Below are 11036 nucleotides of genomic sequence, written 5' to 3' on the forward strand. Positions count from 1 at the left end.
ACCCGAAAATAGCGGGTAAAAAAGACCAGAATTCAGGTCGAAATCCAGGTCGTGAATCCTGCCCAAAATCTTTCGAGCAGACACCCGAAAATAGCGGGTAAAAAAGACCAGAATCCAGGTCGAATTCCAGGTCGTGAATCCTGCCCGAAATCTTTCGAGCAGACACCGGAAAATAGCTGGAATAAAGGAACTGAATTAAGGTCGAAGTTTCGACCAGGAATGAGGTCGAATAAAACCAAGCATCTTTCAAAAAATAGGGATTAAAAACCCAGGTCGAAGTTCGACTAGGATCCTGGTCGAATTCCAGGTCGTGGATCCTAGTCGAAATCCTTCGACCAGGAAGCAAGAAAACCAAAGAATTTTCGAACAGGATTCAGGTCGAAATATCGACTAGAATCCTAGTCGAAATCCTAGTCGATAGGCTTAAAAAAAAAAAAAAAAAAAAAAAAAGGGTTGAATTTTCGACCTCGATCCAGGTCGAATTTTCGACTAGGATCCTGGTCGAATTCCAGGTCCTAGATCCAGGTCGAAATTTCGACTAGGATCCTGGTCGAATTCCAGGTCGTGGATCCTAGTCGAATTCCTTCGACCAGGATGACAAGGCTGGCCCCATTTTTCGACTAGGATCCTGGTCGAAATTTCGACCTGGATCCTGGTCGAAAAAAGGGCTGGAAATTTGAAAATTCCAGAAAATAAGGAAAAATCCCAGAAAATTAGGGAAAATTCCAGAAAATAAGGAAAAATCCCAGAAAATTAGGGAAAATTCCAGAAAATAAGGAAAAATCCCAGAAAATTCCAGAAAATTAGGGAAAAATTCCAGAAAATTAGGGAAAAATTCCAGAAAATAAGGGAAAAATCCCGGAAATAAGGGAAAAATTCCTGGAAATTAAGATAATTCCTGAATAAAAGGAAAAATTCGTTGTAAATGTGTAGGTCGCTCCACACTTTACGGAAAAACGAGACCCTGTAAGGGAACCAATAGACTTAACTTCTGCGAAACCTAATCAATGTTTCCCAAAAGTTGGGGGGCAAATGATAGGGATAAATAAATTATGTTTGTATAATTAAATACTGCATTAATTGTACAAACTGTGGGCTGCCAGGCCCAATAAAAAGATATATGATACTCAGACCAGAAAGGTTAAGCCTGATGGACCAGATCAGGCCTGATGGAATAAAAAAGGCCCAAAAGCCCTGATTATTAATTAATTTCGTAATTAATTAATAAGGGACAAATCAGATGTTGAAAAGAGTCCCGATAAGGATATAAATCCTTGGAGATTAGCCTCAAGGGGACCTAAAAGGATAAGGAATCAGTTTCCTACTATCTAGGACTTCAAAGTCCATTCTAATTATGAGACTTGCCCACCAAGTCTCCTATACCAAGTCCAATTCAAGGACTCCCAACATCTATATAAGGGGTCTCACCCCCACCAATCAGAACTACGTTTTTTGGCTTGATTCTCTAATTCACAGAGATACGTAGGCATCTCGTAAAGGCAGATTGAGTCACGAAACACGAGAGCAGCCATTAAAGGCCTTGAGCTCCCGAATCTTAGTATTAAATACAGCAAGTAATAACCTTGGTTTTTTATCCATAACACATGGAAAGACACCATATGAGATGGTGAAGAAAAAGAAGCCAAATCTGAAGTATTTTCATGTATTTGGATGCAAGTGTTTTGTTTTTAAGACTCACCCTGTACAGCTATCCAAATTTGATTTAAAAGCTGATGAAGGAATTTTTGTTGGATATCCACTTTCCACAAAAGCCTTCAGAGTCTAAAATTTAAGAACAAGGGTTATCATGGAATCTATCAATGTTTCCTTTGATGATAAGAAGATTACAGGACTTGAAGATTTCAATGATCATGATCAGCTGAGATTCGAAAATGAAGACTTAAATTCTGATACTGAAAATCCTGACAGTCTAAATCCTGATACTGTAAACTCTGATAGATTAAACTTTGATGTTATTGAAACTGTGGTGAATACATAAAAGGAAGATGCACCTGTGCAGGGGGAACATACTGAAGATACAACCACATCTCAAGAAGCATCAGAACATACAACTGGCTCTTCAAGTTCTGATTCATCAAGTTCTGATAAGCCAAGTTCTGATAGTTCTGAAAACTTAAATTCTGAAGGATCCAACTCAAAGAGCATAGTTTCAGGGGGAGCATCAAAAAATGTTGATGAAGATGGCATGGATCATGGGGGATCATCCAGTTCTAGAGAAAACCTTCCATCTGCAAGGAAGTGGACTAAATCACATACACCTGAATTAATTATTGGAAATCCTGATGCAGGTGTCAGAACTAGAACAACTACTTCAAGTGAATGTCTTTATAATTCTTTTCTTTCTCAGATTGGACCAAAGAAAGTGGAAGAAGCTCTTCAAGATGTGAAAAGAATTTTCAAGTATTTTACTGGAACAGCTGATCTGGGATTATGGTATCCTAGAGAATCAGACTTTAAACTAATAGGTTACTGATAAGTGGCATTTTATACCACTTAGAACGTCTTATAATAGTTTAAATTGGTGTCTTGAAATCAAGTATTTTGTGTATTTGATACGTTTTTCTAGTGTTTATGCATTTCAGGGTATTAGTTGCATTTCGGGAGATAATTCATCAATAATAAGCCTTGGCATGTGTTCAGCATTGCAAGTGGGAAGGTAGGAGCAGATTGCAGTGAAGAAACGAGGCAAAACAGATCATTTTTCCAGAAGGGGTCTGAGCGCCCGCTCAGCTCTGCTGAGCGGCTGCGCAGGAAGCTGAGCGCCCGCTCAGGAAAGCTGAGCGGCCGCGCAGGGTCGTAATTTCAGAATAAATATTTTAGACTCCTATTTCTGTTTGGCTTCCAACTTCTGAGTTATCTGGGTTTTATGGGACTCCTATATAAGTAGATTTCAGAGACGTTTCACAAAGGTTGGATCGTAGTATTAATCAAGGAGCGAAGGAGATAAGGAAGAATACCGTTTTAGCACACCGCGACGAAGAGGAAGCATATTTTCTTGTGATTCTTTATTTCGTTGTAACGTTGGATGCTAGTTTTCATACTTTGAACCTATTTACTCTTGTGACGTACTCTGGTTTAATATAAGTAGTTTTAGTTATTATTCTCTTATGTTTATTTATCATGTTTTCATATGAACCCATGATGACGATGAGTGCTATCATGGGCTAATCATGATCATGGGGTCGTAACGAATTTACTATGAAATTCTTTACTTAGTTGTTTAATACCTTAGTGTGTGATGATTGTATGATATCTAGTATTGGTTGTGCGTATTCGTCTTATATGCGTCGTGAACATATAAGATAGGGTGTTAATCTCTTGTGAAGCGACGGTGGATCTTGAGATTTAGAACATGCCATGCTAGCATAGGTTCATGTATGAGTATGCATGATTAGTGGGTAACTATAACCGTTTTATTCGCCCTGTGTAATCAAAAGGAATAACTTGTGCTTAAATCGTAATGTTGTCAATTTCTGTAAACATATAGGGACTCAACATAATTGATGCCTATTAAACTTCTATCTTAATTGTGGATGTTTGGTAGAATGGTATTAGTATAATGAAAGTTGGCTTTTATCAGTTTCGTGTTATTTGATTATTATCATCACTGTTGCATGCTAAGGGTAATAACAATGACTATTGAAGGAAGTAGTAATGAAGTTGTGATCTCATAAGTGTTTTAATATTATTAATTTAAGTGTTAATTAAGTGGTTAATTATAGTAGTTAATTGTAGTTAATAATTAGTTAATAAATTCTAAGTGTTATTGTCTTAACATTGAGAAGTAATCATACATTGGTGAGTGAGTTTAATTGAACATAATTAGTCTGAGTCTCTGTGGGAACAAACTAGAAAGTATTCTATATTACTTGCGAACGCGTATACTTGTGTGTGTTATTAGCGCGTGTTTTCGCCTTAACAAGTTTTTGTCGCCGCTGCCGAGGACTCGGCGTATTTGTTTAGTTTATGTACTTACCATCATTGGTCATTAGGACTCAGTGATTAAGACGTGTGTACTTATTATTTCCGGTTGTGTTTCAGGTACTTTAGCGAGCGTTTATGCAAACTCGTTCTCGTACTCGCAAGAGGACTTTAGATACAACTGAGGAGATAGACGAAGTTCTTAATATTCCGGAGAAGATAGATTTTGAAGATTCGGATTCAGGAAGTGAGCAGAAAGAACCTTTAATCATGGGTGATCGTATTGTTCCGGCAGATCCAGCTCTTATGGACTTTTCTCGGCCTAAAATTGATGACATCCAGTCAAGCATTCTTCATCCGGCTATTCAGGCTAACACCTTTGAAATCAATCCGGGCACTATTCAGATGGTGCAGAATTCTGTTTTTTTCGGAGGTGCTGTGACTGAAGACCCCAACATGTACATAAAGAATTTTGTCAAAATCTGTAGTACTTTCAAATATAATGGTGTGACTAATGAGGCTATCAAGCTGAGGCTTTTCCCATTCTCTCTGAGGGATAAAGCTAAGGACTGGTTATATTCTGAACCATCTGGGTCCATCACTATTTGGCAAGATCTTGCGCAAAAGTTTCTGGTGAAGTTTTATCCAATGGCGAAGACTGCGGCTATGCGGAGTGCTCTTACTCAGTTTGCGCAGCAACCTACAGAATCTATGTGCGAAGCTTGGGAGCGCTACAAGGAGATGTTGATAAAGTGTCCACATCATGGAATGCCTGATTAGATGGTGATCACTGGTTTCTATAATGGTTTTGGGGCCCAATCTCGGCCCATGCTCGATGCAGCAGCTGGAGGTGCCTTGTGGGCCAAAAGCTATACTGAGGCTTATAATCTTATTGAGACTATGGCTGAAAATGAGCATCAAAACCTAACTCAAAGGATGATTCCTGGGAAGGTAACAGGTATTCTGTAAGTCGATGCAGCCACAGCTATTGCAGCGCAGCTCCTAGCGCTGTCTATGAAGGTCGATTCTCTAGCACCCTATGGGGTCAATCAGATAGCTATGGTCTATGAGCTTTGTGCAGGTTCTCATGCTACGGATCAGTGTTTTCTTGTTAATGAATCTGTTCAGTACGTGAACAATTATCCGTGACAACAGCAGCCTGTGCCAGCTACTTATCATCCTAACAACAGAAATCATCCAAATTTCAGCTGGAGTAATAATCAGAATGCTATTCAGCAACCATATCAGCAAGGCGTAAGTAAGCAGTTCAATCCACCTGGATTCCAGCAACCGCAGCATTATGCTCAAAGGCAATCATATTCTCAACAGGGAGGTGCAGCTGCACCCACTAGTGCTGATTTTGAGGAACTTAAAGTGTTGTGTAAGAGTCAGGCGGTTTCTATCAAGACCTTGGAAAATCAAATTGGTCAAATAGCCAATACAGTGCTTAATCGCCAACCTGGCACACTTCCCAGTGACACTGAAGTGCCAGGCAGGAAGGAAGCTAAAGAGCAAGTCAAGGCTATTACCTTAAGGTCTGGAAAAGTTGCTGATGCTGAAAAAGCAAAAGAAGGAGAAACTGAAGTTGGTAATGAAGAAGCTAAGGAAAAGGAGAAAGCGGCGGAACCAAGGAAGATTACTGTTGAACACACTCTTCCTGAGGGTAATACAGGGGAGAAACAGCTCTATCCTCTACCACCTTTCCCTAAGAGATTGCAACAACAAAAGCTGGATAAACAGTTCGGTAAGTTTCTGGAGGTGTTCAAGAAACTTCACATCAATATACCTTTCGCTGAGGCTTTGGAGAAAATGCCGAGTTATGCGAGATTTATGAAGAGTATTCTTTCAAGGAAGGTGAAACTGGATGACCTTGAGACCGTTGCTCTAACGGAAGAATGCAGTACTGCAACAAAAGTTACCTCCAAATCTTAAAGATCCAGGTAGCTTCACCATTCCTTGCACCATTGGCAAGTTGTCTTTTGACAAGTGCCTTTGTGATTTGGGAGCAAGCATCAATCTGATGCCGTTGTCGATCTTCAAAAAGTTGAACTTTCTTGATCCAAAGCCCACCTACATGTCTCTACAATTGGCTGATCATTCTATTACTTACCCAAGAGGCATAGTGGAGGATGTGCTAGTAAAGGTGGATGAGCTCTTCTTTCCTGCAGACTTTGTTATTCTGGATTTCAAGGAAGATAAGAAGATTCCTATAGTCTTGGGAAGTCCTTTCTTGGCTACAGGCCGTACCTTGATAGATGTGCAGAAAGGTGAACTTATAATGCGAGTGCAGGATCAAGATGTGATATTCAATGTATTTAAAGCAATGAAATTCCCTACAGAAGATGAGGAGTGCTTACAAGTGGATTTGATTAATTCTGCGGTTACTTCAGAACTCGATCATATGCTAATGTCTGATGCATTAGAGAAGGCCTTAGTGGGGGATTTTGACAGTGATGATGAGGATGGCAATGAGCAACTACAATATCTGAATGCTTCTCCCTGGAGGCGAAAGCTAGACATGCCGTTTGAATCTTTTGGTACTTCTGACCTCAAAAATGCTGAAGGAAATCTCAAACCATCGATTGAGGAAGCACCTACCTTGGAGCTTAAGCCATTTCCGGAACACTTAAGGTATGCTTTTTTAGGTGATGCATCTACTTTACCTGTTATTATTTCATCTGATCTTTCAGGTAGTGAGGAGGACAAGCTCTTAAGGATTTTAAGAGAATTCAAATCGGCTATCGAATGGACTATAGCATACATAAAAGGGATTAGCCCTTCATATTATATGCATAAGATTCTGCTAGAGAAGGGTAGTAAACCAAATATTGAGCAACAACGCAGACTTAATCCTATCATGAAAGAGGTGGTGAAGAAAAAAATTCTGAAGTGGCTAGATGTAGGAATCATTTATCCTATTTCTGACAGTTCTTGGGTGAGCCCCGTGCAATGTGTACCTAAGAAAGGAGGTATTACTGTGGTAGCAAATGAGAAGAACGAGCTCAACCCCACTCGAACAGTCACAAGATGGAGAGTATGCATGGATTACAAAATGTTGAACAAGGCCACAAGGAAGGATCACTTCCCGCTTCCGTTTATTGATCGGATGCTTGACAGGTTGGCCGATCATGAGTATTATTGTCTTCTGGATGGCTATTCAGGGTATAATCAGATCTGTATTACACCAGAGGATTAAGAAAATAATACCTTCACTTGTCCATTTGGAACGTTTGCTTTTCGCAGAGCTTCGTTTGGGTTATGTGGCGCACCGACCACTTTTCAGAGATGTATGATGTCTATATTCTCTGACATGATTGGAAATAATGTCGAGGTGTTCATGGACGACTTCTCCGTTTTTGGACATTCGTATGATGAATGTCTGAATAATCTTCGTGCAGTACTCAAAAGGTGCGTGGAAACTAATTTGGTGCTCAATTGGGAAAAATGTCATTTTATGGTGCGTGAAGGCATTATTCTTGGGCATAAGGTCTCTAGCAAGGGTCTTGAGGTGGACAAAGCCAAGGTGGGAGTCATTAAAAATCTTCCACCACCTATTTCTGTGAAAGGAATCCATGGTTTTCTTGGTCATGCGGGTTTTTATCGGTGTTTCATTAAGGACTTTTCGAAGATATCTAAGCCGTTGTGCAACTTGCTTGAGAAGGATGTGCCTTTCAAATTTGATGATGTCTGTTTAATGGCATTCGAGACTCTTAAGAAGAGTTTGATAACTGCACCAGTTATTACAGCACCTGATTGGACAGAGCCTTTTGAGATGATGTGTGATGCAAGTGATTATGCAGTGGGTGCAGTTCTTGGGCAGCACAAGAATAATCTCTTTCATGTGGTCTACTATGCTAGCAAGACCTTAAATGGGGCCCAATTGAACTACACCACTACTGAAAAGGAGCTCTTGGCTATAATCTTTGGTTTTAAAAAATTTCGATCTTATTTGCTTGGGACAAAAGTGACAGTATTCACTGATCATGCGTCTATTCGTTATTTGGTTTCCAAGAAGGATTCGAAGCCGAGACTCATTTGTTGGGTGCTCTTGTTACAGGAATTAGAGTTAGAGATCAAGGATAGAAAAGGTACTGAGAATCAAGAAGCTGACCATCTCTCTAGATTGGAGAATCCCGAAGCTACGTCACATGATACGACATTAATCAACGAATCTTTTCCGGATGAGCAGTTGTTCGCAGTTCAGGAGGAAGAGCCATGGTTCGCAGATATTGTGAATTATCTTGTCAGCAATATAATGCCTCCTAATTTGACCACAACTCAAAAGAAGAAGTTTCTGCATGAGGTGAAGTGGTATATGTGGGATAAACCGTATTTGTTTAGACAGGGAGCTGACCAGATCATCAGGAGATGTATCCCATTCTGTGAGACGGAGGGGATATTATGAGACTGCCACTCCACAGTTTATGGCAGACACTATGGTCATGAAAAGACGGTAACTCGTATTCTGCAAGCAGGTTTTTTCTGGCCTACTTTGTTTAAGGATGCTCATCAGTTCGTTTTAAGGTGTGATCGTTGCAAAAGAGTGGGAAATCTTACGAGAAAGGATGAGATGACGTTAAATGTGATGCTTGAAGTCGAGGTCTTTGATGTTTGGGGAATCGATTTCATGGGGCCTTTTGTCTCATCCTGCAATAATCAGTACATCTTGCTGGTAGTCAATTATGTCTCAAAATGGGTAGAAGTCAAGGCTCTACCAACAAATGATGCAAAGGCAGTGTTGAATTTTCTTCATAAGCAGATTTTCACAAGGTTTGGAATGCCACGAGTAATCATAAGTGATGAAGGGTCGCATTTCTGCAACCGTAAGTTTAATTCTATGATGCAGCGCTACAATGTGAATCATCGAGTTGCTACTGCCTATCATCCGCAAACAAATGGTCAAGCGGAAGTGTCTAACAGAGAGATCAAGCGCATCTTAGAGAAGGTTGTTTGTCCGTCAAGGAAGGATTGGTCTTTAAAGCTCGATGAAGCTGTTTGGGCTTATAGAACAACATACAAGACTCCATTTAGGATGTCCCCGTTTTAACTTGTGTATGGTAAGGGATGTCATTTACCTGCGGAACTTGAGCATAAGGCCTATTAGGCGTTGAAGAAGTTGAACCTGGATCTAGATGCAGCTGGAAAGAAGCGAATGCTTCAGCTTAATGAACTTGATGAATTTCGACTCCAAGCGTACGAGAATAACAAAATGTACAAGGAAAAAGTGAAAAGATGGCATGATAGAAAGCTACATCCTAAGTTATTTATGCCGGGGCAACAAGTTCTTTTATTTAACTCTCGTCTCCGACTTTTTCCTGGGAAGTTGAAATCAAGGTGGTCGGGACCTTTTATTGTCAAAACTGTGTTTCCACATGGAGCGGTGGAGGTTTTTGAGAATGATCCGGACCAAGCATTCAAAGTTAATGGTCAGCGTTTGAAGCACTACTATGGAGACACGACAAACCGTGAAGTGGTTAGTGCTATTTTATTGTCAACTTGAGTAAGGTACGCATCGTCAAGCTAATGACGAAAAAGAAGCGCTTCGTGGGAGGCAACCCATGATTTGTTGTTACAGGAACCCTTAGCAGTTAATAACCTATCCAAAACCACAAAAAATCAGAAAAACGGAGCTTGGAATTTTTTTTTCCAGAAGCCCCCTGAGCGCCCGCTCAGCTCTGCTGAGCGACCGCTCAGGGGTCGACTGGAATAATTTTTTTTAGTCCAAATAAAAAACAAAAAAAAGCTGAAAAACAAAAAAATAAAACACAGCCCCATTACCCACGACCTATTTCCCCATTACCCCCATGATTTTAACCCTCAAACCCACTCCTAATCAATTTTTACCCTAATCCGTACCCTATATATACATACACATATCCCATATATCCCCCATACACTTTCAAACCTTAAACTCTCTCCCAAACACAAAAACACAAATCTTTAACACTTTTACTCAGTTTCGATGGCACCCAAGAGATCAAGGACTATCGATAGCAGCAACACTGTCCCTACTGCTGATTCTTCGAGGGGTACTGCTGCGAGGCCTCGTTTGAATGATAGGGCTGCTGAGGAGGAGTATACTAGGCTTCTGGGTAAGCCGATTTTGAAGGACAGGGGGTTCTTACCATCGGGGAGGGATGGTGAGTTGTTACCTATGATTGCTGAGAAGGGTTGGATTGCTTTTTGTGAATATCTTGAAGCAGTGCCGATGAGCGTGGTTCGCGAGTTCTATGCGAACGCGAAGGCCGAGAAGAATGGGTATTCTGTGGTCCGGGGGATGACGGTTGATTATCACCCTGCGGCGATTCGCCGTGTGATTGGGCAGAGACAGAGGAAGCCCACGGAGGAGAACTGGAACGAGAAGACTGCTGATGATTTTGACTTGGATTTGATTTGTGCTACTCTCTATAGGCCGGACACAATGTGGACCTTCAAGACTGGGACTAACGAGTATCATCACTTTCCGGTGATCGCGATGAATAGGTATGCCCATGCATTGAATGCTTTTATTTGTGCTAATATTCTGCCTACTTCACATGAGGTCACAGTTGAGAGAGCGCAGTTGTTGTGGGGAATTTTGAATGATGAGTACTATATGGACCTTGGTGAGTTCATCTTCCAAGGAATTCTGAAGTTTTTGAGGGGAGCTAAGCACATGAACATCCCTTATGTATCCACGGCTACCAAGCTTTGCCGAGCGGTGGGAGTTCAGTAGCCGTCTCATGAGCAGTTGCAGTTGTCGGCCGCTCCTATTGATATCGGGACTCTGCATGCGATGCAGGAGTGGACCGGTGGTGAGCCCGAGGAGCATGGGCTGGGTTATCGTCTTCTAGGAGGGCGTCCAGCACGAGGTGCTACCATGACGAGGCCAGGGCGTGATGAGGCTGGTTCTTCTAGAGCTCAGGAGGGTGCTGGGATGGCTGATGCCCAGTATAGGAGGCTTTCAAGGAGGATGGATGCTATATACGAGACGCAGAGCAGGTTTGCTCAGGAGCTCACCCTTGCACTAGGGACTGCTTTTTGAGGCCTTGGAGCTGACATTTAGTGGCCAGTTTTTGGTGAGGACTCTGCATATCCGCCTCCTGATACACCAA

At 41.3% G+C, this 11036-nt stretch overlaps 1 non-coding gene across 1 annotated transcript; it reads right to left on the reverse strand.

Annotated features, from left to right (window-relative positions):
* Nucleotides 1-4608: 4608 nt before the first annotated feature.
* LOC141694399 (small nucleolar RNA R71) lies at nucleotides 4609-4712 on the reverse strand. The gene has a single exon (XR_012563711.1). It is a non-coding gene; the product is annotated as a small nucleolar RNA R71 (small nucleolar RNA).
* Nucleotides 4713-11036: the final 6324 nt, after the last annotated feature.

Source organism: Apium graveolens, chromosome 10 (genome assembly GCF_009905375.1).
Source record: "Apium graveolens cultivar Ventura chromosome 10, ASM990537v1, whole genome shotgun sequence".
Lineage (NCBI taxonomy): Eukaryota > Viridiplantae > Streptophyta > Magnoliopsida > Apiales > Apiaceae > Apium > Apium graveolens.